This window comes from Delphinapterus leucas, chromosome 1, assembly GCF_059928025.1.
Source record: "Delphinapterus leucas isolate spDelLeu-1000000601 "Yukka" chromosome 1, BTC_Dleu_Yukka2, whole genome shotgun sequence".
Classification (NCBI taxonomy): domain Eukaryota; kingdom Metazoa; phylum Chordata; class Mammalia; order Artiodactyla; family Monodontidae; genus Delphinapterus; species Delphinapterus leucas.
Genome location: NC_143129.1, coordinates 166949372 through 166973133, shown reverse-complemented (window position 1 = coordinate 166973133; position 23762 = coordinate 166949372). Strand labels below are relative to the sequence as shown.

Sequence of the window (23762 nt, the reverse complement as noted above, 5' to 3'; positions counted from 1 at the left end):
TGAAAAAGAAAAAACAAATCACAGCCTGGAAGAAGACATTTGCCATGCATATCACCAATTAAGAATTATCATCCAGAATACACAAAAATTTCTTACAAATAATAAGAACATGACAAACTACCCAGTAGAAAAATGTATACAGAGAAAATAGAAATGCATGACCGATAATCAAAAGATATTGATTATCTAGTGACTTCTAGTGACTTCCTCACTAGAAGTCAGAGCAATGCAAATTAAAATAATAGGGATATGTCACCTCACACTCTCATGCATGGCAGGTGAAAGTGTAAATTGTTGCATACACTGAGACTTGGCAATGTCCTCCAAAGTCAAAGACATTCTTACTCTAAGACTCAGCAATTCCACATCTACGAATAAACCACAGAGAAACTCAGGCACATGTGCACAAGGAGACAGGCAAGGGGGTTCCTGCACCATTGCGTGCAGTAGAGACAACATAACATTCTAAATATCTATAACTAGGAATATGGCTATATAAATTGTAGTGTAATCACAAAAGGGAATACTACAGAGCAGTTAACATTAATGAGTTCTGTCTCTAGATATCAACCTGAGTGAATCTCCTAGACATCTTGGTGAGTAGAAGATGTCTGTGGCAAGAAGACATGTGTGTGTCACTATAGAATAGTGGCTGTGGAGGCTGGTTCAGCCCCAGCATCAACACTTCCAGCTGTGGGTCCTTGTGTAAGTTCTCTTAACCTCTTTGTTCCTTGGCATCCTTGTTTGGGGTAACAGTGCCAGGGTTGTGGTGAGTAGGGAACGTATTACTGCATGGAAACAACTTAGAATGGAGCTTGGTGCACAGTAAGCACTTGCCAAATATTAGCTATTTTGGGGATATACATATATGATACCTTAAAAATTGTGGTCCCCTCTGTGGATGGAGAGTAGGGAATAGGATTGCGTTCAGAGTTCAACTGCACTTGAAATATTTTATTTCTTTAAAAAATAAGGATAGGGGCTTCCGTGGTGGTGCAGTGGTTGAGAGTCCACCTGCCGATGCAGGGGACACGGGTTCGTGCCCCGGTCCGGGAAGATCCCACATGCCATGGAGTGGCTGGGCCTGTGAACCATGGCCACTGAGCCTGCGCGTCCGAAGCCTGTGCTCCGCAATGGGAGAGGCCACAACAGTGAGAGACCCGCGTAAAAAAATTTTTTTAAATAAAAAGTAAGGATAAACAGATAGCATGAGAAATTTCCTTTATTATGACGTAAGAGTTCGGTAATGGCCACATCGGCAATGTATGGATCTGTACTTCCCATAAAACGGCAGAGAACTTCACAAACAACACACGTACACACAAATGAATACATATAAAAACTGGTGAAATCAGAATAAGGTCTGTATCTAGTTAATAGAATCATGCCAATGTTTTTTGGTTTTGTTTTCATTTTTTGGTTTTGATGTTATACTATAGCGAAATAAGCTGTTACAGTCAAGGGAAGCTAGGTAGAGGGTACCCAGGAAGTTCAGTGTGAAGAGTGCCTATTAGGAAGCACCCCGAGATCCACAACTGTGGGAGGGAGGGAAGGAAGCAGGGCTGGTGGAGGAGTTGGGGTCTGATGCAGTCTGGAGGGTGGACTCAGCTGACCACAGGGAGCACGAGAATGAAATGGCCCAGGGGAGTGGTCAGCCTGGGGCCTGAGTGTTGGCCCTCTGTCCCACCCCCTCTAGTCCTGGGTGTGTATCTGGGAAGAGTGGGATTGCAGCGCTTCTCCAAGAGAGGGAGGTCCTGGAGGGCAGGCGTAGGGGATGAGGGGACACTGCCATGCACCACCCAGACACCCCCATCCCTGAAAGAACTTGCCATCCCACTTCCTAATACAGGCCCTTCATGCTGAACTTCCTCCAAGATCATTCCCAAGGCACCTGCCAGAGGAGGGACAACAGGGTGGAGGCCCAAGGGGTTCCTGGGGGTACGTGAGGAGGCCAGAGGAGGCCAAAGCGCCCTCCAGGCAGGATCAGAGTCCTGTGGCCTTGCAGAGCCTGTGGTGAGAAACTCAGACGCTGCCCCATGAGGGCTGCCCAGGGCCCAGCAGCAGCCAGGGAGAGAGCAGGCGGGGTGGCCATTGGGCCAAGGCCACGGCAGCACTTCCCGTGGCTCATCTCTTACTTTTAGCCCAGGTGCCTCTGTGACAAAATCAAGTAACTGAAGCATTTTCACTGCCAACCCCCTGGTTCTGCACTGTAGAATTTTGTCAACAGGGTTGAATCTGGTTTTCTCCCTTCCTATATCCCTAACTTCTTTCTCAGAAAGTGAGAAACCTGGTGCTCATTAACCCCCCATTTGAAATCAATCTTCCAATGTAGCCTTAGCTGCCCGACTTCACACTCCCCCCTGGTGTGAGCCCCCCCCCCACCCCACTGCTTCCCAGTGTGGACACTGCCTATGTGCTGGGGTAATTTATTCCATGCCTGTGGTAAGCACTTAATAATTGTTCATTCGGTGAATGAATGAATGAACGAATGAATGAATGTTAGTTATCTCCAACCCCTAGCATAGTGCCCATGGCAGTTTATAATACTTATATTATTAATAAATGAACAAATAGATATGAGAAGAACAGTAGAACCCAGGAACTCATAATTTAGCACAAATCAGGCATGAAGTTTATCCTTCATGCATCTGCAAACAATGTTCTGCTGAACCATTTGAAAGTGTCGGCAAGATTAGGAATGGCATGTCTGTCCTATTAATATTCATAAATTCATTGCCCAGAATTGACTTCAGTGATGATATAAGACCAGGAGGCAAAGACTGGTGTGGGGTCCTAGCATTATGAGAGGAAGGTCAAGGTCAGAAGTGGGCCTCTTGGCTCTGCCGCTCAGGAGGTGCTCTCACACTACAGGTGGACATAGTAATAACAATAAGATGGTAATGACAAATGACAGAGATTTGTGTGTGTGCGTGGACACTGCCACCCTAGGAGTTGAGTGCTATAGTCATCCCTATTTCTCAGAGGAGAAAACTGGGTTTGGGGGATCTGGGGGACGAGAGTGAAGGCCACGCAGAGCAGCCCTCAGACCGGCACGAGGGGCAGAGAGGAACAGCGGCCGAGACACTGAAACTGTAGACCAAGGAGCCACGGACAGAAGTGTGGGTGAAACAGAAAATGGAGATACTTTCCTTGAGCTGAAGAAGCAACTGGCCTCCAAATCCCCCCATCACTATACAAAATATAAGGATTTCAGCTCTGGGATGCCTCACAGAAATCATTGTCCTCTGTATTGATGTTTCCTTGAGAGGTGAACTCCCCACAGGAATGCTCTTCAGCGTGCTTGCCTAGGGAGGAGCTCTTGGATATTTAAGAACTCCCTCATTCCAAACAGAAGCCTCCGTGCCTCTCTGAGAAATACGACAGTGATGGTGTCTAGGACCCTGAGAAGTGGCATGCCTCCCTCTACCCAGCTTCAGGGCGGAGCTCACCAGTGGAAAGTCTGAAGAAAGAGTTGGATACAGATCGGCCTTCCCTGGTGTGCAAGACTGTAGATCCTCGAGAGCATGTGAAAGAAAATGACTTAGGTGTTGTTCTCAGCCCACAGAGACGAAGCTTTAGAGGGCGCTGCCACGTGACTGCTGCTGTTAGCTCCCGGCACTCAGGAAGCCCATTGGATAAAGACAGTGATGTGCTCCATTTGCTTGGCGGATGAAGGATTGGCAGGGGGAAGATAATCTCCCCTCGGACCTTTGAGAAGGATTGCTGTCTTAGCCATAAAGACCTGCAAGACTTGAGAGACAGAGACTGAGAGAGGGACTACAAAGACAAGCGTTTCAGGAGGGAGTTGGTGGATAGTAAGCGTGTCTTTGAGCGTAGAAGAGATGATTCCTACACAGAAGAAGAACCAGAATGGTTCTCAGCTGGACCCACAAGTCAGTCTGGAACCACTGAGCTGACTGGCTTTGATGATAAGATATTGGAAGAAGTTCATAAGGGGAGAAAAAGAACAAGGCAATGGACAGCCTCTGTGAAGGAAGGCGTAGTCAAGGGCAATGGAGGAGTGGCCAAAGAGGATGAGGTGGAAGTCATCCTCTAACAGGAGCCCGCTGCTGATCAGGAAGTGCCAAGGGATGTCATCTTGCCCAAGCAGTCCCCAGGAGAATTTGACTTTAATGAGTCCTTCTTTAACCTTGATAAGGTGCCATGCTTGGCTTCGATGATAAAAGATGTTTTGGGAGAAGAGTCAGTCTCTGCCAGCTGGTTCCCTAACCTGAGCCGATCAGGAAGCCAATCCAGCAGTCTTGGGTCAACAATGCATGAAGAGCTGGAGAGATGTGCAGGTCTGGAAAAGGCCATCCTCTCTCCCAGACAGAACATGGGAAATTATTTTGCTCCTATACCATTAGAAGACCATGCTGAAATTAAAGTGGATATTCTAGAAATGCTACAGAAAACCAAAGTGGATTTAAAACCCCTCCTTTCCAGCCTTTCTGCAAATAAAGAAAAGTTTATAGAGAGTTCACATTCAGGGGTTGTGCTTTCAGTGGAAGAGGTAGAAGCAGGGCTCAAGGGCTTGGAAGTGGACCAGCAGGTGAAGAATTCAATTCCCTTTATGGCAGAGCATTTAGAGGAGACCCTGAGTATTGTGAGCAGCAATTCACAGATCAGAAAAGATGGAGATATGACTGCGTTCAACATGCTAGTGAGCACCATGAAGGCAAGTGGGACTGCCTTCTCAGCCCAAAGTCAGCCGAACCCTTGAAAGCCCCTGCTGAGATTCCAGGCCAACCTGTCCCTAAGAACATCTTGCAGGAACTTCTGGGTCCACCTGTTCAGAGACCTGCTTCTTCCAATCTTCTGAGTGGCCTTATGGGGAGCTTGGAGCCTAAGACATCTTTACTGGGCCAAAGAGTACCCTCTCCTCCCTTGTCACAGGTGTTTCAGTCAAGAGCAGGCTCAGCAGACTACCTTGGTCCCAGAATACCATCACCAATTTGTTTCACACCAGGACCACAGCAGCTTCTCGGAGATCCATTCCAAGGCATGCGCAAGCCCATGAGCCCTGTCACAACCCAGATGAGCCAGCTAGAATTGCAACATGCAGCTTTGGAGGGGCTGGCCTGCCACATGACCTTGCAGTGCAGGCAACAAACTTCTACCAGCCTGGTTTTGGTAAACCGCAGGTGGACAGAACCAGAGATGGATTCAGAAGCAGGCAACCATGAGTGACCAAGTCGCCAGCACCTGTGCACCCAGGGAATTCCTCTTGCCCTGCCCCAGCCACCTCCATCACAAGCATGCTTTCTCCTTCCTTCACTCCTACCTCAGTGATTCATAAGATGTATGAGAGCAAAGAGAAAAGCAAGGAGGAGCCAGCATCCAGAAATCAGCTCTTGGTGACAGTAAAAAGGACACTCAGAAGCCCAGTGAAGAGAACCTCCTGTCATCCAGGTCTGTGCCCACCACTGATTGAGACTCTTCTCCCACTATAAATCCCAAACTGTCAGCCCTACAGTGGTTTTCATCTTCCACCCTGCTATCCCAGACCAAACGTTACACCAAAGAACAAAATTATCGACCTAAAGCAACTGGGAGAAAAACACCCACCTTGGCGTCCCCAGTTCCAGGAACACCTTTTCTCCACCCTGACCACCAAGTCCCCCTTGTACCCCATGTCCCCATTGTTCAACCTGCTCTCCAGCTTCACCCAGGATTGGTCCAAATGATGCTGGCCCAGGGAGTACATCCACAGCATTTTCCAAGTTTTCTCCAACCTGGTGTGCGTTCTCCTGGTGTGGGCCTGAATCATTTACAGGGAATATCTGGCCCAATCTTGGGTCAACCTTTTTACCCTTTACCTGCCACTAGTCACCCTCTCCTAAACCCTCATTCTGGGACACCTCTGCATCTGGCATTGATGCAACAGCAGCGACAGCACTCAGTTCTTCATCCTCCAGGCTCTGGTTCCCAGGCAGCTGCTGTCAGCATTCAGACGACTCCTCAGAATGTGCCCAGATGGTTAGGCGTGCCCCATGTGCACTCCCAGCTAGAACACTGCCCCATCCATAGGAGCAGCTCCCCCCATGGGCCTTGCCAAATTGTGTGGCTCAGATGTGCGAGAGCAGCCCCTGCCCTCCATGCCCGCCAAAGTCGTCAATGTAGATGAATTGGAGTACCGACAGTGAACAGGGCAGCAGGCTTGCCTAAGCAGCTTCTCATGGCACCCTGGTTAGGACTCTGTTTCCTCATCTCATGTTGGTTTACGGGCTTTTACTTTGTAGCACTCTGTGCGAAGCTGTTTAATGGCACCCAGGCACCAGGTGTGGTCTACATTATGATGGAAGGAACTTAACCAATCCAGTGGAGCCTACATGGTCTGAATACAGGATGCAGTGTTGTCAGTCCTGGAAACAGTCTTTTTTTCCTGTAAGATATGTGAATGAAGTGTTGATGTCTTCACCAAGAGGTGGCACCTTAAGAGCTCTGAGGAAATAAATGTATAGACCCTTATGTACAGACCTGTGTATAAACAACTTTTGTACACACATATAGGATAGCTTTTTTGAACTTATACAGCTGTATGTAAAAGTAGCTGATATTAGTTAAGCCTATGTCAACAGTTTGGATTTTTTTTTGCCCTTGTACATCTGGAACTTTTTCTTTTGGTTGATTAAAGTTGCATATGCTAAGTGTGAAAAAAAAAGAAAACTTGGTTTTGTAAACAGGGCGGATTCTAGATTACCCCTTCTTCATGTTGGTCAATCTTTTCTCAAATGTTGAAACTCTGGCTCCCATTATGCTTGGTATTTATTCCTATGATCAGAGAGATGGAATCTTTGGTCTACGGTCACTCAGATTCATGGTGAACAGTACGGCATGTGCATCTAGAATGTTGGTTTCATAAGTTCACTTTCAGGAAATGCTCCTGCAGGAATGATCATGGGCCTCAGGATACCATGTGTTTAAACTGAATGGAGGGGCTTCCCTGGTGGCACAGTGGTTAGGAATCTGCCTGTCAATGCAGGGGACATGGGTTTGAGCACTAGTCTGGGAGGATGCTGCAGAGCAACTAAGCCCATGCACTGAAACTGTTGAGCCTGTGCTCTGGAGCCCACAAGCCACAACTACTGAGCCTGCATGCCACAACTGCTGAAGTCCACATGCCTGGTGCCCATGCTCTGCAACAGGAGGGCCCGCTGCAGTGAGAAGCTCATGCACCGCAATGAAGAGTGCCCCCGCTCACCGCAACTAGAGGGAGCCAGCATGCAGCACGAAGACCCAATACAGCTAAAAATAAAATAAATTTAAAAATATAAAAACAATTAAAAATAAAGTGAATGGCATGTATCCTGAGGACAGTCCTCATACATGACAATGAGATCATAGGCACAGCTTGCTGAATCAGAGGGCTCAAGGCCCCCGTCTTTCCCCCACTCTCTGGGTAGGGATGAAGACACTGCTCCAGGACCCCAGTCACAAGATCCATAGCTCTGTGCCTCGGGGTGATGGGGACACCGCATCAGACAGGAAGCTGATCAGGAGCCTCAGCCCTGCTCTGGCTGAGCAGCCCATGGCAGGTACCAAGCACCTTGCTCAGCTCCTGCAGCCATGGCTCAGCATCATGGCCTGTAACTGCCTCTTCCTGCTTATTGAAGATTGAGACCCCACAGGCAGTACACGGGAAGGAGAATAGTGCATTATTTAGGCTTAAGGTAGCTGTTTTGCAGGCAGGCCTAGGATGACATGGTAACCAGAAGGCAGGAAAGGCTGAAAAGGCAGTCAAGGCTGCCTCGTAAGGTGAGATGAGATGAAGTGAATTGAGGTGAGGTAAGGATAAGTGATGTGAGTGTGGGAGGTGAGGTGAGGAGGTGAGATGAGATGAGGTGAGGGAGGTGAGGTGAGGGAGGTGAGGGAGGGAGCGAGGTGAGGTGAGGGACGTGAGGGAGGGAGGTGAGGTGAGGGAGGTGAGGGAGGGAAGGAGAGAGGTGAGGTAAGGGAGGGAGGTGATGTGAGAGAGGGAGGGAGGTGAGGTGAGGGAGGGACGGGGTGAGGTGAGGGAAGTGAGGGAGGTGAGGAGAGGGAGGTGAGAGAGGTGAGGGAGGTGAGGTGAGGGAGGTGAGGGAGGGAGGGAGGTGAGGTGAGGGAGGTGAGGGAGGGAGGGAGGTGAGGTAAGGGAGGGAGGTGACGTGAGAGAGGGAAGGAGGTGAGGGAGGGAGGGAGGTGAAGTGAGGGAGGTGAGGGAAGTGAGGTAGGGAGGTTAGGTGAGGGCAGTGGGGTGAGTGAGGTGAGGAAGGTGAGGTGAAGTGAGGGAGGTGAGGGAGGTGAGGTGTGGTGAGGGAGATGAGGTGAGACAGGTGATGGAGGTGAGGTGAGGGAGGGGAGGGGAGGTGAGCAAGGTGAGGTGAGCTGAGGGAGATGAGGTGAGGGAGGTGTGGTGAGGGAGGCAAGGCGAGGGAGGTGAGGGAGGTGAGATGAGGGAGGTGAGGTGAGGGAGGTGAGATGAGGGAGGGGAGGGAGGTGAGGAGAGGTGAGTAAGGTGAGGAGAGGGAGGTGTGGGAGGTGAGATGATGAAGGTGAGGGAGGTGAGGTGAGTGAGGTGAGCTGAGCTGACCGAAGTGAGGGAGGTGTGAAAAGTGTGGTGAGGGAGGTGAAGGAAGTAAACTGAGGGAGATGAGGTGAGGTGAGGAAGATAAGGTGAGGTGAAGGAGGTGAGGGAGGTGAGGTGAGGGGGGTGAGGTGAGGGAGGTGAGGTGAGGAAGGTGTGGTGAGGGAGGTGAGTGAGGAGATCTGAGGGAGGTAAGGGTGGTGAGGTGAGGGAGGTGAGGGAGGAAGGGATGTGAGGTGCGGGAGGTGAGGGAGGTGAGGAGAGGGAAGTGAGTGTGGGAGGAGAGGTTAGGTGAGGGAGGTTAGGTGAGGTGAGAGAGTTGAGGTGTTGGAGGTGAGGGAAAGTGACGTGAAGGAGGTGAGCTCAGGTATGGGATGTGGTGTGTGGGAGGTGAGGGAAGTGAGGTGATGGAGGTGAGGTGAGGGAGGTGAGGTGAGATGAGGGAGGTGAGGTTAGGCAAGTGAGGAATGTGAGGGATGTGAGGTGAGGGAGGTGAGGTGTGGGAGGTGAGGGAGATGAGGTGAGATGGTCAGGTGAGGGAGGTGAGGGAGGTGAGTCAAGGGAGGTGAGAGAGGTGAGGTGAGGGAGTTGAGGTGTTGGAGGTGAGATGAGGTGAAGGAGGTGAGGTGAGGGAGATGAGATGAAGGAGGTGGGGTGAGGGACAGGAGGGATGTGAGGTGAGAGAGGTGAAGGGAAGTGAGGTAGGTGAGGTCAGGGAGGTGTGGTGAGGGATGTGAGGTAAGGGAGGTGAGGGAGGGGAGGTGAGGGAGGTGAGTGAGTTGAGGTGAGGAAGGTGTGAGGAGGGTGGTGACGGAGGTGAGGTGAGGGAAGTGAGGGAGGTAAGGTGAGGGAGGGAGGTGAGGTGAGGAATGTGATGTGTGGGAGGTGAGAGAGGTGAGGCGAGGGAGTTGAGGTGAGGCGAGGGGGTGAGGGAAATTGAGCTGAGGGAGGTGAGGCAGGTGAGGTAAGGCAGGTGAGGTGATGGAGCTGAGGGGGATGTGGTGATGAATGTGAGGGAGGTGAGGAAGTTGAGGGAGGGAGGGAGGTGAGGTGACAGAGGTGATGAGAGTGAGGTGAAGTGAGGTGAGGGAACTGAGGTGACAGAGGTTAGGGAGGTGAGGTGAAGGAAGTGGGGGTGGTAGGTGAGGGAGGTGAGGTGAGGAAGGTGAGGTGAGGTGAGGGAGGTGAGGTGAGGGAAATGAGGGAGGTGAGGTGAAGGAGGTGATATGATGGAGGTGAGGTGAGGTGATTGAGGTGAGATGAGGAAGGTGAGGGGTGGGAGGTGAGGGAGGTGAGGTGCTGTGTAGGAGGTGAGGGAGGTGAGGTCAGGGAGGTGACGGAGGTGAGGAGAGTGAGATGAGAGAGGTGAGGTGAGGGAGGTGAAGTGAGGTGAGCGAGGTGAGGGAGGTGTGGTGAGGGAGGTGCCATAGGTGAGGTGAGGGATGTGAGGGAGGTGAGGTGAGGGAGGTGAGGGGGTTGAGGTGAGGTGAGGAAGGTGACGGAAAGTGAGGTAAAGGAGTTGAGGTGAGGGAGGCGAGATGAGGGAAGTGAGGGGAAGGACATGAGGAATGGGAGGTAAGAGAGGTGAGGGGAAGTGAGGTAGGTGAAGTCAGGGAGGTGTGGTGAGGGAGGTGAAGAGAGGTGAGGGAGGTGAGGTGAGAGAGGTGTGGGATGTGACGGGAGGTAGGGGAGGTAGGTGAGTGAGGTGAGGTGAGGGAGGTGAGTGTGGTGAGGTGAGGGAAGTGAAGGAGAGATGGTTGTGAGGTGAGGGAGGTGAGGAAGGTGAGGAATTGAGGCGAGGTGAGGGAGGTGAGGTTACGTGAGCGATTTGACGTGAACAGAGGGAGATGAGGTGGGGAGGTGAGGGAGGTGAGCTGAGGGAGGTGAGCTGAGGCAGGGGAGGGCGGTGATGGAGGTGAGGTGAGGGACATGAAGTGAGGGAGGTGAGGGATGTGAGGTGAGGTGAAGGAGGTGAGGTGAGGGAGGTGAGGAAGCTGTGGTGATATGGTGAGGTGAGGGATGTGTGTTGAGGGAGGTGAGAGAGGTGAGGTGAGGGAGATAAGATGAGGGAAGTGAGGTGAGGGACATGAGGGAGTTGAGGTGAGGGAGGTGAGGGGAAGTGAGGTAGCTGAGAACACGGAGGTGTGATGAGGGAGGTGAGGTGAGGATAAGGAGGTGAGGAGAGGTGTGGGAGGTGAGGCAGGGGAGTGGAGGGACGTGAGTGTGTTGAGTTGAGGGAGGTGAGGTGAGGTGAGGGAGGTAAGGTGTGCAAGGTGATGTGAGGGAGGTGAGGTGAGGTGAGTGAGGTGAGGTGAGGTCTGTGGGGTGAGGTGATGTGAGGGAGGTGAGGTGAGGGAGGTGAGGTGAGGGAGGTGAAGGCATTGAGGTGAGGGAGGTGAAGGCATTGAGGTGAGGGAGCTGTGATAAGTGTGGTGAGGGAGGTGAGGTGAGGGAGCTGAGGGAGCTGTGGTGAGGGAGGTGAGGTGAGGTGAATGAGGTGACGTGAGCAGGGGGAGAGGAAGTGAGGGAGGTGAGGGAAGTCAGGTGAGGGAAGTGAGGGAGGTGTGGTGAGGTGAAGGAAGTGAGGTGAGGTGAGGGAGGTGAGGGGAGGGAGGGGAGGGAGTTGTGGTGAGGGAGGTGAGGTGAGGTGAGGCAGGTGAGGGAGGTGAGCTGAGGAAGGTAAGGGAGGTGAGGTGAAGGAGGTGAGGTGAGGGAGGTGAGGGTGGTGAGATGACAGAGGTGAGGAGAGGGAGGTGTGGTGATGCAAGGGAGGTGAGGTGAGTGAGGTGAGGTGAGGGAGGTGTGGGAGCAGAGGAGATGAAGGTGAGGGAAGTGAGGTGAGGGATGTGAAGGAAGTGAGGTGAGGGAGATAAGGTGAGGTGAGGGAGTTGACATGAGGTGAGGGAGGTGAGGTGAGGGAGGTGAGTAGAGGTGAGGAAGTGGAGGGAGGTAAGCTGAGGGAGGAAAGGTGAGGGAGTTGATGGAGGTCAGTTGACGGAGGTGAGGGAGGTGAGATGAGGGAGTTGAGGTGAAGTGAGGGAGGTGAGGTGAGGGAGGTGAGGTGAGAGAGGTGAGGAGATGAGGGAGGTGAGGAGGAGAGGAGGTTAGGAGATGAGGGATATGAGAGAGGTGAGGAGGTGAGGGAGGTGAGGAGATGATGGAGGAGAAGGAGGTGAGGATGTGAGGAAGTGAGGAGGTGAGGGAGGTGAGGAGGTGAGGGAGGTGAGGAGATGATGGAGGTGAGGGAGATGAGGAGGTGAGGAAGTGAGGAGGTGAGGGAGGTGACGGAGGTGAGTAGAGGAGGGAGGTGAGGGTGGTGAGGAGGTGAGTGAAGTGAGGAGGTGAAGCGGTAAGGGAGGTGAGGACATGAGGTAGGTGTGGGTTATGAGGGAGGTGAGGGAGGTGAGCGAAGTTAGGGAGGAGAGGAAGTTAGGAAGTGAGGGAAGCGAGGGATGTGAGGGAGGTGAGGGTGTGGTGAGTGAGGTGAGGGAGGTGAGGGTGGTGAGGAGGAGAGGGGGGTGAGGATATGAGGGAGATGAGGAAGTGAGAAGGTTTGGAGTTGAGGGAGGTTATGGAGGTGAGGAGGTGAGAGATTTGAGGGTGTGAGGGAGGTGAGGGAGGTAAGGAGGTGAGGGAGGGGACGATATGATGGTGGTGAGGGAGGTGAGGATGTGAGGAAATGAGGAGGTGAGGGAGATGAGGGAGGTGAGGAGGTGAGGGAGGTGAGGTAGGTGAGGGTGCTGAGGAGGTGAGGGAGGGGAGGAGGTGAGGGAGGGGAGGAGGTGAGGAAGGTGAAGGAGGTGAGGAGGTGAGGGTGGTGAGGGAGGTGAGGTAGGTGAGGGTGCAGAGGAGGTGAGGTGGGTGAGGGAGTTGAGGAGGTGAGGATATGAGGGAGGTGAGGAGGTGAGGGAGGTGTGGAAGGTGAGGGAGTAGAGGGAGGTGAGGAGGTGAAGGTGGTGAGGAGGTGAGGAGTCAGAGAGGTGTGGGAGGTGCAGGAGGTGAGATGAGGGAAATGAGGGAGGTGAGGAGGTGAGGAAGGTGAGGTTGTTGAGGGTGGTGAGGAGGTGAGGGAGGTGAGGAGGTGAGGGAGGTGAGGAGGTGAGGGAGGTTAGGGAGGTATGAGTGGTGAGGGAGGTGAGGATGTGAGGAGGTGAGGCAGGTGATGGAGGTAAGGTGACTGAGGGAGGTGAGGTGAGGAATGTGATGTGTGGGAGGTGAGGGAGGTGAGGTGTGGGGGGTGAGGTGAGGGAGGTGAGGGAGGTGAGGTGAACGAGGTGATGTGAGGGAGTTTAGGTGAGGTGAGGGAGTTGAGGGAAATTTTGGTGAGGGAAGTGAGGCAGGTGAGGTGAGGGAGGTGAGGCAGGTGATGTGAGGGAGATGAGAGAGGTGATGTGAGGCAGGTGAGAGATGTGGGGTGAGTGAGGGAGTTGAGGTGAGGAAGGTGATAGAGGTGAGGTGAGGTAGGTGAGGTAGTTGAGAGAGAGTGAGGTGAGGTGTGGTGACGGTGGTGAGGTGAGGGAAGTGAAGTGAGGTGAGGGAAGTGACGTGATGGAGATAAGGGAGGTGAGGTGAGGGAAGTGACGTGTAGTACATGAGGGAAGTGGGGTGAAGGAGTCGAGGTGAGGTGAGGGAGGTGAAGTGAGGGAGGTGAGGTAGGTGAGGTGAGGGAGGTGATATGTGGGAGGTTAGATGAGGTGATTTAGGTGAGGTGAGGGAGGTGAGGGGGTGAGGTGTGGGAGGTAAGGGAGGTGAGGAGAGGTGAGGTAGGTGAGGTGAGGTAGGTGAGGTGAAGGAGGTGAGGGAGGAGAAGTGAAGGAGATGAGGCAGGTGAGGTGAGGGAGGTGTGGGATGAGAGGTGAGGGAGGTGAGGGAGGTGAGGGAGGTTAGGGAGGTATGACAGGTGAGGGAGGTGAGGATGTGAGGGAGGTGGGGGAGGTGAGGATGTGAGGAGGTGAGGAGGTGAGGGGCGTGAGGGAGGTGAGGGAAATTGAGGTTAGGGAAGTGAGGTACGTGAGGTGAGGGAGGTGAGTCAGGTGACGTGAGGGAGATGAGCAACATCAGGTGAGGCAGGTGATGGAGGTAAGGTGAGTGAGGGAGGTGAGGTGAGGAATGTGATGTGTGGGAGGTGAGTGAGGTGAGGTGAGGGAGGTGAGGTGAGCTAGGTGATGTGAGGCAGTTTAGGTGAAGTGAGGGAGGTGAGGGAAATTTCAGTGAGGGAAGTGAGGCAGGTGACATGAGGGAGGAGAGAGATGTGAGGTGAAGGAGGAGAGGGAAGTGAGGTGAGAGAGGGAAGTGAGGTGAGAGAGGTAAGGGAGGTGAGGAGAAGTGAGAGAGGTGAGGGAGGTGAGGTGAGGTAGGAGAGGTGAGGTAGGTGAGGTGAAGGAGGTGAGGGAGGTAAGGGAGGTGAGGTGAGGTGAGCGAGGTGAGGGAGGTGTGGTGAGGGAGCAGAGAAGGTGAGGAAGGTGAAGAGGTGAGGTGAGCAATGTGAGTGAGGTGTGGGAGGTGAGGAGGGGAGGGAGGTGAGGGAGGTGAGGAAGGTGAGGTAGGTGAGGGTGCTGAGGAGGTAAGGGAGGTGAGGAGATAATGGAGGTGTGGGAAGTGAGGATGTGAGGAGGTGAGTGAGGTAAGGGAGTTGAGATGAGGAAGGTGAGGGAGGTGAGCAAGTGAGGGGGCTGAGGAGGTGAAGGTGGTGAGGAGGTGAGGATGTGAGGGAGGTGAGGATGTGAGGGAGGTGTGGGTTGTGAGGGAGGTGTGGGAGTTGAGGGAGTTGAGGGAGGTGAGGAGGGGAGGGAGGTGAGGGAGGTGAGGTAGGTGACGTGAGAGAGATAGGGACGTAAGTTGAGGCAGATGACGTAGGTAAGGTGAGTGAGGGAGGTGAGGTGAGGAATGTGATGTGTGGGAGGTGAGGGAGGTGAGGTGAGGGTGGTGAGGTGAAGGAGGTGAGGGACGTGAGCTGAGCGAGGTGACATGAGGGAGTTTAGGTGAGGTGAGGGAATTTAAGGTGAAGGAAGTGAGGAAGGTTAGGTGAGAGAGGTGAGGCAGGTGATGTGAGGGAGATGAGGGAGGTGAGGTGAGGAAGGTGAGTGAGGTGAGGTGAGGGAGGTAAGGTAGTAGAGAGAGAGTGAGTTGAGATGATGGAGGTGAGGTGAGGGAGGTGAAGTGAGGTAGTTGAGGTAGGTGAGGTGAAGGAGGTGAAATGTGGGAGGTGAGGTGAGGTAATTGAGGTGAGGTGAGTGAGTTGAGGGGGTTGAGGTGTGGGAGGAGAGGTGAGGGAGGTGAGGTGATGTGAAGGAGGTGAGGTAAAAGAGGTGAGGGAGGAGAGGGAGGGGAGGAGGGGAGGTAAGGGAGGTGAGGAGAGTTGAGGGAGGTGAGGAAGGTGAGGTGACGTAGGTGAGGTGAGGGAGATGAGGGAGCAGAGGTGAAGGAGATGAGCCAGGTGAGGTGAGGGATGTGTGGGAGGAGAATTGAGGGAGGTGAGGGAGGTAAGGTGAGGTGAGCGAGGCGAGGGAGTTGTGGTGAGGGAGGTGAGGGAGGTGAGGGTGTTGAGGTGAGGTGAGGAAAGTGAGGGAAGCTGTGGTGAGGGAGGGGATGTGAGGTGAGGCATGTGATCCTTGGGAGGTGAGAGAGGTTAGGTGACTGAGGTAAGGTGAAGGATGTGAGGTGGGTTAAGGTGGGTCACATGAGGGAGATGAGGTGAGGGAGGTGAGGGAAGTGTTATGAGGGTGTTGAGGGAGTTGAGGGAGGTAAGGTGATGGAGAAGAGGGAGTTGAGGTGAGGTGAGGGAGGTGACGTGAGGGAAGTGAGGAGGTGAGGAGGTGCGGAGGTGAGGGAGGTGAGGAGATAATGGAGGTGTGGGATGTGAGGAGGTGAGGGAGGTAAGGGAGCTGAGGTGAGGAAGATGAGGGTGTTGAGCAGGATAGGAGGTGAGGGAGGTGAGGAAGTGAGGGAGGTGAGGAGGTGAGGAAGCTGAGGGAGGAGAGGAGGTGAGTGAGGTGAGGAGGTGAGGGATGTGAGAAGATAAGCGAGGTGAGGGAGGTGAGGTGAGGGAGGTGAGGGAGATGAGGGAGGTGAGGGGGATGTGGGAGTTGAGGAGGTGAGGGAAGAGAGGGAAGTGTGGAGGGGAGGCAGGTTTGGGACGTGAGGGATATGTGGGAGGTGAGGAAGGTGAGGGAGGTGAGGGAGGTGACATAAGTCAGGAGGTGAGAGTGGTGAGAAGGTGAGGGTGGTGAGGGAGGTGAGGAGGTGAGGGAGGTGAGGAGGTGAGGGAAGTGAGGAGGTGTTGAGTAAGGGAGGAGAGAAAGGTGAGGAGGTGAGGCAGATGTGGGAGGGGAGGAGATGAGAGAGGTGAGGAGGTGAGGGAGGTGAGTGAGGTGAGGAGGTGATGGAGGTGTGGGTTGTGAGGGAGGTGTGAGAGCTGAGGGAGGTGAGAAACTGAGTGTGGTGATGGAGGTGAGAGTGTTGAGGAGGTGAGGATGTGAGGAGAAGAGGTAGGTGAGGAAGGGGAAGGAGGAGAAGGGGTGAGGGAAGTGAGGAGTTGAGGGAGGTGATAAGAGGAGGGAGGTGTGGGACATGAGGGAGGTGAGGGAGGTGAGGTGGTCAGGGAGGTGAGGAGGTGAGGGTGGTTAGGGAGGTGAGAAGATGAGGGAGGTGAGGGTGTGAGGGAGGTGAGGGAGGTGAGGAGGGGAGTGTGGTGAGGAGATGAGGAGCTAAGGGAGTTGAGGGACGTGAGGAGGTGAGGAGGTGAGGGAGGTGAGGGAAATTGAGGTGAGGGAAGTGAGGCAGGTGAGGTGAGGGAGGTGAGGCAGGTGATGTAAAGGAGGTGAGGGATATGAGGTGCGGCAGGTGATGGAGGTAAGGTGAGTGAGGGAGGTGAGGTAAGGAATGTGATGTTTGGGAGGTGAGGGAGGTGAGGTGAGGGAGGTGAAATGGGGGAGCTGAGGTGAGGTGATTGAGGTGAGGTGAGGGATTTGAGGGGGTTGAGGTGGGGAGGAGAAGTGAGGGAGGTGAGGTGATGTGAAGGAGGTGAGGGAGATGAGGTGATGTAGGAGAGAGAGGTGAGGTGAGGGAGGTAATGGAGTTGAGGGGAGGTGAGGGAGGTGAGGGAGGTGAGGTGAGGTAGGTGAGGCGAGTGAGGTGAGGGAAGTGAGGAGGTGAGGAATTGAGGAGTTGAGGGAGATGAGGGAGGTGAGGGAGTTGAGGAGGTGAAGGAGTTGGTGAGGTGAGGGAGGTGAGGAGATAATGGAGGCGTGGGGGATGAGGATGTGAGGAGGTGAGGAGGTGAGGGAGGTAAGGAAGGTGAGGTGAGGGAGGTGAGGTGAGAGAGGTGAGAGAAGAGTTATGAGGGTGGTGAGGTGAGGTAAAGTAGGTGAGCTGAGAGAGGTGAGGAGCTGAGGGAGGTGAGGAGATGAGGGAGGTGAGGAGGTGAGGAAGGTGAGGGAGCTGAGGAGGAGAGGGAGGAGAGGGAGATGAAGGAAGTGAGCTGGGTATGGGAGTTGAGGAGGTGAGGAATGACAGGGAGATGTGGAGGGGACAGGGGTTTGAGACATGAGGGATATGTGGGATGTGAGGGAGGAGAGGGAGGTGAGGAGATGAGAGTGGTAAGGAGGTGAGGGTGGCGAGGAGGTGCAGTGAGGGAGGTGAGGAGGTGATGCAGGTGTGAATTGTGAGGGAGGTGTGGGAGGTGAGGGAGGTGAGGAGTTGAGTGTCGGGTCAGATGTGAGGGAGTTGAGGGAGGTGAGGAGGTGAGGAGGTGAGGGAGGTTAGGAGGTGAGGGAATTGAGGGAAGTGAGGAGGTGAAGGAGGTGAGGAGATGAGGGAGGTGAGGGAAGGGAGGGTGTGAGGGAGGTTAGGAGGTGCAGGAGGTTAGGAGGTTATGGAAGTGAGGTGATAATGGATGTGAGGGAGGTTAGGGAGGTGAGAGAGGTGAGGGAGGTGAGGAGGTAAAGGATGTGAGGAGGTGATGAGTCAGGAAGTAGAGAGAGAGGTGAGGAGGTGAGGGAGGTGAGGAGATAATGGTGGTGTGGGATGTAAAGAGGTGAGGAGGTGAGGGAGGTAAGGGAGGTGAGGGAGGTGTGGATGTGAGGGAGGTGAGGAGGATAGGAGGTGAGGAACTGAGGGAGGTGAGGAGGTGAGGGAAGTGTGGGAGGTGTGGGAGGTGAGGGAGGAGAGGTGGTGAGGGTGATGATGGTGGTGAGGGTTGTGCAGAGGAGAGGGAGGAGATGGAGGTAAGGGAGGTGAGGAGGTGAGGGAGGGGCGGAGGTGAGGGAGGTGAGGAGGAGAGGGAGTAGAGGGAAGTGAGGGAGGTGTAGTAGGTGAGAAGGTGAGGGAACTGAGGGGGATGAGGTGGAGAGAGAAGGGTGGGAGTTGAGGGAGGTGTGGCGGTGAGGAGGTGAGGGAGGTGAGAAGGTAAGGAGGTGAGGAACTGAGGGAGGTGAGGAGGTGAGGGAGGTGAGGTTACGGAGGTGAGGAGAGGTGTGGGAGCTGAGCAAGGTGAGATGAGGTAGGTGAAGTGTTGTTAGGGAACTGAGAGAGGTGAGGTGAGGTGAGGATGGTGAAGTGAGGGAGATGAGGGAGGTGAGGTGAGGGAGGTGAGGGATGTGAGGTGAGGTGAGGGAGGTGAGGTGATGTGAGGGAGGTGAGGTGATGTGAGGGAGGTGAGGTGAGGGAGGTGCAGGAGGTGAGGTGAGGGTGGTGAGGTGAAGGATGTGAGGGAGGGGAGGTGACGGAGCTGAGGTGATGTGAGAGATATGAGGTGAGGTGTGGGAGGTGAGGTGAAGGAGGTGAGGTGAGGGAGATGACGGAGATGAGGTGAGGGAGATGAGATGAGGTGTGGGAGGTGTGGTGAGGGAGGTGCGGTGAGTGAGGCGAGGTGAGGGAAGTGAGGTGAGGTGAGCTAGGTGAGGTGAGGGTGGTGAGGAATGTGAGGTGAGGGAGGTGAGGTGAGGTTAGGGAGGTGAGGAGATGTGTGGGAGGTGAGGGAGGTGAGGTGAGGGAGGTGAGGTGAGGGAGGTGAGGGAGGTGAGGTGAGTGTGGTGAGGTGTTAGAGGTAAAGGTGGTGAGGTGAGGGAGATGAGGTGAGGTGCAGGAGGTCAGGAGAGGGAGGTGATGGAATTGAGGTGAGACAGGTGATGTGAGGGAGGTGAGGAAGGTGAGGTGAGGGAGGCGAGGTGAGGTGTGGGAGGTGAGGAGAGGTGTGGGAGGTGAAGGAGCTGAGATGATGGAGTTGAGGTGAGGTGAGGGAGTTGAGGTGATGTGAGAGAGGTGAGGTGAGGTGAGGGATCTGAGGTGAGGTTAGGGAGGTGAGGTGAGGTGAGGAAGGTGAGGGAGGTGAGGTGAGTGTGGTGAGGTGTTACAGGTAAAGGTGGTGAGGTGAGGGAGCTGAGGTGAGGTTAGGGAGGTGAGGTGAGGTGAGGAAGGTGAGGGAGGTGAGGTGAGTGTGGTGAGGTGTTAGAGGTAAAGGTGGTGAGGTGAGGGAGATGAGGTGAGGTGTGGGAGGTCAGGAGAGGGAGGTGATGGAATTGAGGTGAGACAGGTGATGTGAGGGAAGTGAGGAAGGTGAGGTGAGGGAGGTGAGGTGAGGTGTGGGAGATGAGGAGAGGTGTGGGAGGTGAAGGAGCTGAGATGAGGGAGTTGAGGTGAGGTGTGGGAGGTGAGGTGAGGTGAGGAAGGTGAAGGAGGTTGGGTGAGTGTGGTGAGGTGACAGAAGTGAAGAGAGGGAGGTGAGGGAGGTGAGGTGACGGAGGTGAGGTGAGGTTAGGTCGGTTAGGAGAGGTGTGAGAGGTGAGGGAGTTCAGGTGATGTGAGGGAGGTGAGGTGATATGAGTGAGGTGAGGTGAGGTGAGGGACGTGAGGGAGGTTATGTGAGAGAGGTGAGGGATGTGAGGTGAGAGAGTTGAGGGAGGTGAGGTGAGGTGAGGGAGGTGAGGTGAGGGAGTTGAAGGTGGTGAGGTGACGGAGGTGAGCAAGGTAAGGTGAGGGAGTTGAGGAGTTATGGGAGGGGAGGGAGGTGAGGGAGATGTGGAGGTGAGGAGATGAGGGAGGTGAGGGTGGTGAAGGAGGTGAAGAGGTGAGGAGGTCAGTATGGTGAGGAGGTGTGGGAGGTGAGGATGTGAGCGAGGTGAGGAATTGATGGAGGTGAGGAAATGAGGGAGGTGAGGAGGTGAGGAAGTGAGGGAGGTGAGGGATGTGAGGAGGTGAGTAAGGTGAGGGAGGTGTGGAGATGAGGGATGTGAGGAGATGAGGAGGTGAGGGAGGTGAGGATATGAGGGAGGTGTGGGAGGTGTGGGGGGTGAGGTAAGAGAGGGAGGTGAGGGAGGTGAGGAGGAGAGGGATGTAAGGAGTTGAGGGAGGTGAGTGAGGTGAGGAGGAGAGGTAGGAGTTGGAGGTGAGGGTGGTGATGTGGGGACGGAGGGGAGCTAGGTGAGGGAGATGAGGGAGGTGGGGAGGTGAGGTAGGAGAGAAGGAAAGGAGGTAAGGAACTGAGGGAGGTGTGTGACGTTAGGGAGGTGTGGCAGGTGAGGGAGGTGAGGGAGGTGAGGGGGAGGTGAGGGAGGTGAGGAGGTAAGACAGGTGAGGATGTGATGCAGGTGTGGAAATGACGGAGGTGAGGAGGTGAGGCAGGTGAGGGAGGTGAGGAGGTGAGGGAGGTAAGGGATTGAGGAGGTGAGGAGGTGAGGAGATGAGTGAGGAGAGGGAGGTGTGGAGGTGAGGGATGTGAGGAGATGAGGGAGGTGAGGGATGTGATGGAGGTGAGGAAATGAAGGAGGTGAGGAGGTGAGGGACGTGAGGGAGCAGAGGGAGGTGAGGAGTTGAGGGAGGTGAGGGAAGTGAGGGGTGTGAGGGAGGTGAGGAGGTGAGGAGGAGAGGGAGGTGAGGAGGCAAGGAAGGTGACGGAGGTGAGGGAGGTGATGAGGTGAGAGAGGGGAGAGATGAGAGGGGTGTGAGGGAGGTGAGGAGGTGTGAGAGGTGAGGAGGTGAGGGAGGGGAGTAGGTGAGGACTCAGGTAGGTGAGGGAGGTGAGGAGGTGAGGGAGTTGAGGGAAGTGAGAGGAGTTAGGGAGGTGAGGAGGTGAGGAGGAGTGGGCGGTGAGGAATTGAGGGAGGTGAGGAGATGAGGTAAGTGAGGAGGTGAGGAACTGATGGAGATAAGGAAGTGATGGAGGTGAAGTAGGTGAGCGAGGTTAGGGAGATGAGGGAGATGAGGGAGGTGAGGAGGTGAGGGAGGTGAGGGAGTTGAGGGAGGTGAAGGAGGTGAGGTGAGGGGTGTATGGGAGGTGAGCAAGGGTGGGAGGTTACAGAGATGAGGGAGGTGAGGAGGTGAGGAAGTGAGGGAGGTGTAGGAGGTGTGGGAGGTGAGGGAGGAGAGGGAGTTGAGGTGGTGATGGTGATGATGGTGAGGGTGGTGTGGAGGAGAGGGAGGAGAGGGAGGTGAGTAGGTGAGGGAGGTGTGGAGGAGAGGTAGTTGAGGAGGAGAGGGAGGAGAGGGAGGTGAGTAGGTGAGGGAGTTGTAGGAGGTGAGAAGGTGAGGGAGGTGAGGGAGGTGAGGTGGGGAGGGAGGGAGGGAGGTGACAGTGGTGAGGACGTTATGTAGGTGAGGAGATAAGGAGGTGAGGAACTGAGGGAGGTGAGCAGGTGAAGGAGGTGAGGAGGTGATGGAGGTGAGAAGGTGAGGGTGGTGAGGAATGTGAAGAGGTGAGGAGGTGAGTCTGGTGAGGAGGTGAGGAGCTAAGGCAGGTGTGCAGTTGAGGGAGGTGAGGAGATGAGGCAGGTGATAGAGGTGAACAGCTGATGATGTGAAGGTGGTGAGGAGGTGAGGGAGGTGAGGAAATGATGGAGGTGAGGAGGTGAGGTGGTTAGTAGATGAGTAAGGTGAGGGAGGTGCAGAGGTGAGGGATGTGAGGAGATAAGGTGAGGGAGGTGAAGTGATGAGGGAGGTGAGGTGAAGTGAGGGAGGTGAGGTGAAGTGAGGGGCGTGAGAGGTTATGTGAGAGAGGTGAGGGATGTGAGGTGAGGGAGGTGAGGGAGGTGAGGGAGGTGAGGTGAGGAATGTGAGGTAGGTGAGGTGAGGGAGGTGAGGTGAGGTGAGGGAGGAGAGGTGAGGTGAGGGAGGTGAGTTGTGGGAAGTGACAGAGATGAGGTGAAGGAGGTGATGTGAGGGAAGTCAGGGAGGTGAGGTGAGGGTGTGAGGTGAGGGATGAGAGGTGAGGGGAGGGAAGAGAGAGTGGTGAGGTGAGGGAGGTGAGGAGATGTGTGGGAGTTGAGGGAGGTGAGGTCATGTAGGTGAAGTGAGGTGATGGAGGTGAGGGCATTGAGGTGAGGATGGTGAGGTGAGGGAGGTGAGGGAGGTGAAGGAGGTGAGGGAGGTGAGGAGGTGAGGAGGTGAGGTAGGAGAGGAGGTAAAGAGGTGAGGAACTGAGGGAGGTGTGTGATGTTAGGGAAGTGTGGGAGGTGACGGAGGTGAGGGAGGGCAAGAGGTGAGAGTGTTGAGCAGGTGAGGGTGGTGAGGAGAGTGGAGGTGAGTGAGGTGAAGAGAGGTAGCGGATGGAGGTGAGGGAGGTGAGGAGGTGAGAGAGGTGAGGGTGGTGAGGGAGGTGAGGAGGTGAGGTGATGAGGGAGGTGAGGGAGGTGAGGTGACGTAGGTGAGGTGAGGTTAGGGCACTGAAGAGAGGTGTGAGAGGTGATGGAGTTGAGGTGAGGTGAGGGTCGTGAGGGAGGTTATGTAAGAGAGGTGAGGGATAGAAGGTGAGAGAGTTGAGGGAGTTAAGGTGAGGAAGGTGAGGGAGGTGAGGTGAAGGAGGTGAGGGAGGTGAAGTGAGGAACGAGAGGTAGGTGAAGTGAGGAACGAGAGTTAGGTGAGGTGAGGGTGTGAGGTGAGGTGAGGGAGGTGAGGAGATGAAGAGGTGAGGAGGTTAGGGATGTGGGGGAGATGAGGAGGCGAGGGAGGTGAGGGAGGTGAAGAGATGAGGGAGGTGATGGAAGACAGGAGGTGAGAGAGCTGAGGAGGTGAGACAGGGGAGTGATGTGAGGAGGTGAGGAGGAGATGAGTGAGGTGAGGGAAGTAAGGAGTTGAGGGAGGTATGGGAGGTGAGGAAGGAGACGGAGGTGAGGAGGGGAGTGTGGTGATTTAGGTGAGCGTGGTGTGTAGGAGAGGGAGGAGAGGGAGGTGAGGGAAGTGAGGTGGGGAGGGAGGGTAGGGAGGTGAGGGAGGTGACGGAGGTGAGGAGGTGAGGTAGGAGAGGAGGTAAGGAGGTGATGAAATGAGGGAGGTGTGTGACCTTAGGGAGGTGTGGGAGGTGAGGCAGGAGATGGTGGTGAGGAGGTGAGGGTGGTCAGGAGGTGAGAGTGTTGATGTGGAGAGGGTGGTGAGGAGGTGAGGAGGTGTGCGAGGTGAGGAGATGTAGGGGATGGAGGTGAGGGAGGTGAGGGAGGTGAGGAGGTGAGGAGGTGAGGGAAGTGAGGGAGGTGAGGCAGTGATGGAAGTGAGAAGGTGAGGTGATGAGGGAGGTGAGGTGAGGAATGTGAGGTAGCTGAGGTGAGGGAGGTGAGGTGAGGTGAGGGAGGAGTGGTGAGGTGAGGGAGGTGAGGTGAGGGAAGTGACGGAGGTGAGGTGAAGGAGCTGATGTGAGGGAGGTCAGGGAGGTGAGGAGAGGATTGGGAGGTGAGGGAGGTGTGGTGAGGTAGGTGAAGTGAGGTGAGGGAGGTGACAGAGGTGAGGTGAGTATTGTGAGGTGAGGGAGGTGAGGGAGGTGACCTGACAGAGGGGAGGTGAGATGAGGGAGGTGAGGTGTGGTGTGGGAGGTGAGGTGAGGGAGGTAAGGTAGGTGAGGTGAGGGAGGTGAGGGAAGTGAGGTGAGGGAGGTGATGGAGGTGAGGTAAAGGAGGTAAGGGAGGTGAGGTGAGGGATGTGAGGGAGCTGAGGTGAGATGAGGGAGGTGTGGAGAGGTGAGGAGGTGAGGAGGAGAGGGACGTGTGGGAGGTGAGGAGGTGAGGGAGGTGAAGAGATGAGGGAGGTGATGAAGGACAGGAGGTGAGAGTGGTGAGGATGTGAGTGTGGTGAGGAGGTGAGGATGTGAGTGAGGTGATGAGTTATGGGAGTGGAGGGCAGTGAGGGAGATGAGGAGGTGAGTGAGGTGTGGGAGTTGAGGGAGGTTGGTAGGTGAGGAGGTGAGGGAGATGAGGAGGAGAGGGAGCAGATGGAG

At 54.9% G+C, this 23762-nt stretch overlaps 1 pseudogene; it reads left to right on the top strand.

Moving 5' to 3' along the window:
* The window catches only part of LOC111163242 (eukaryotic translation initiation factor 4E transporter pseudogene), a 52691-nt pseudogene extending 46545 nt beyond the window's left edge, over positions 1-6146 (top strand).
* Positions 6147-23762: the final 17616 nt, after the last annotated feature.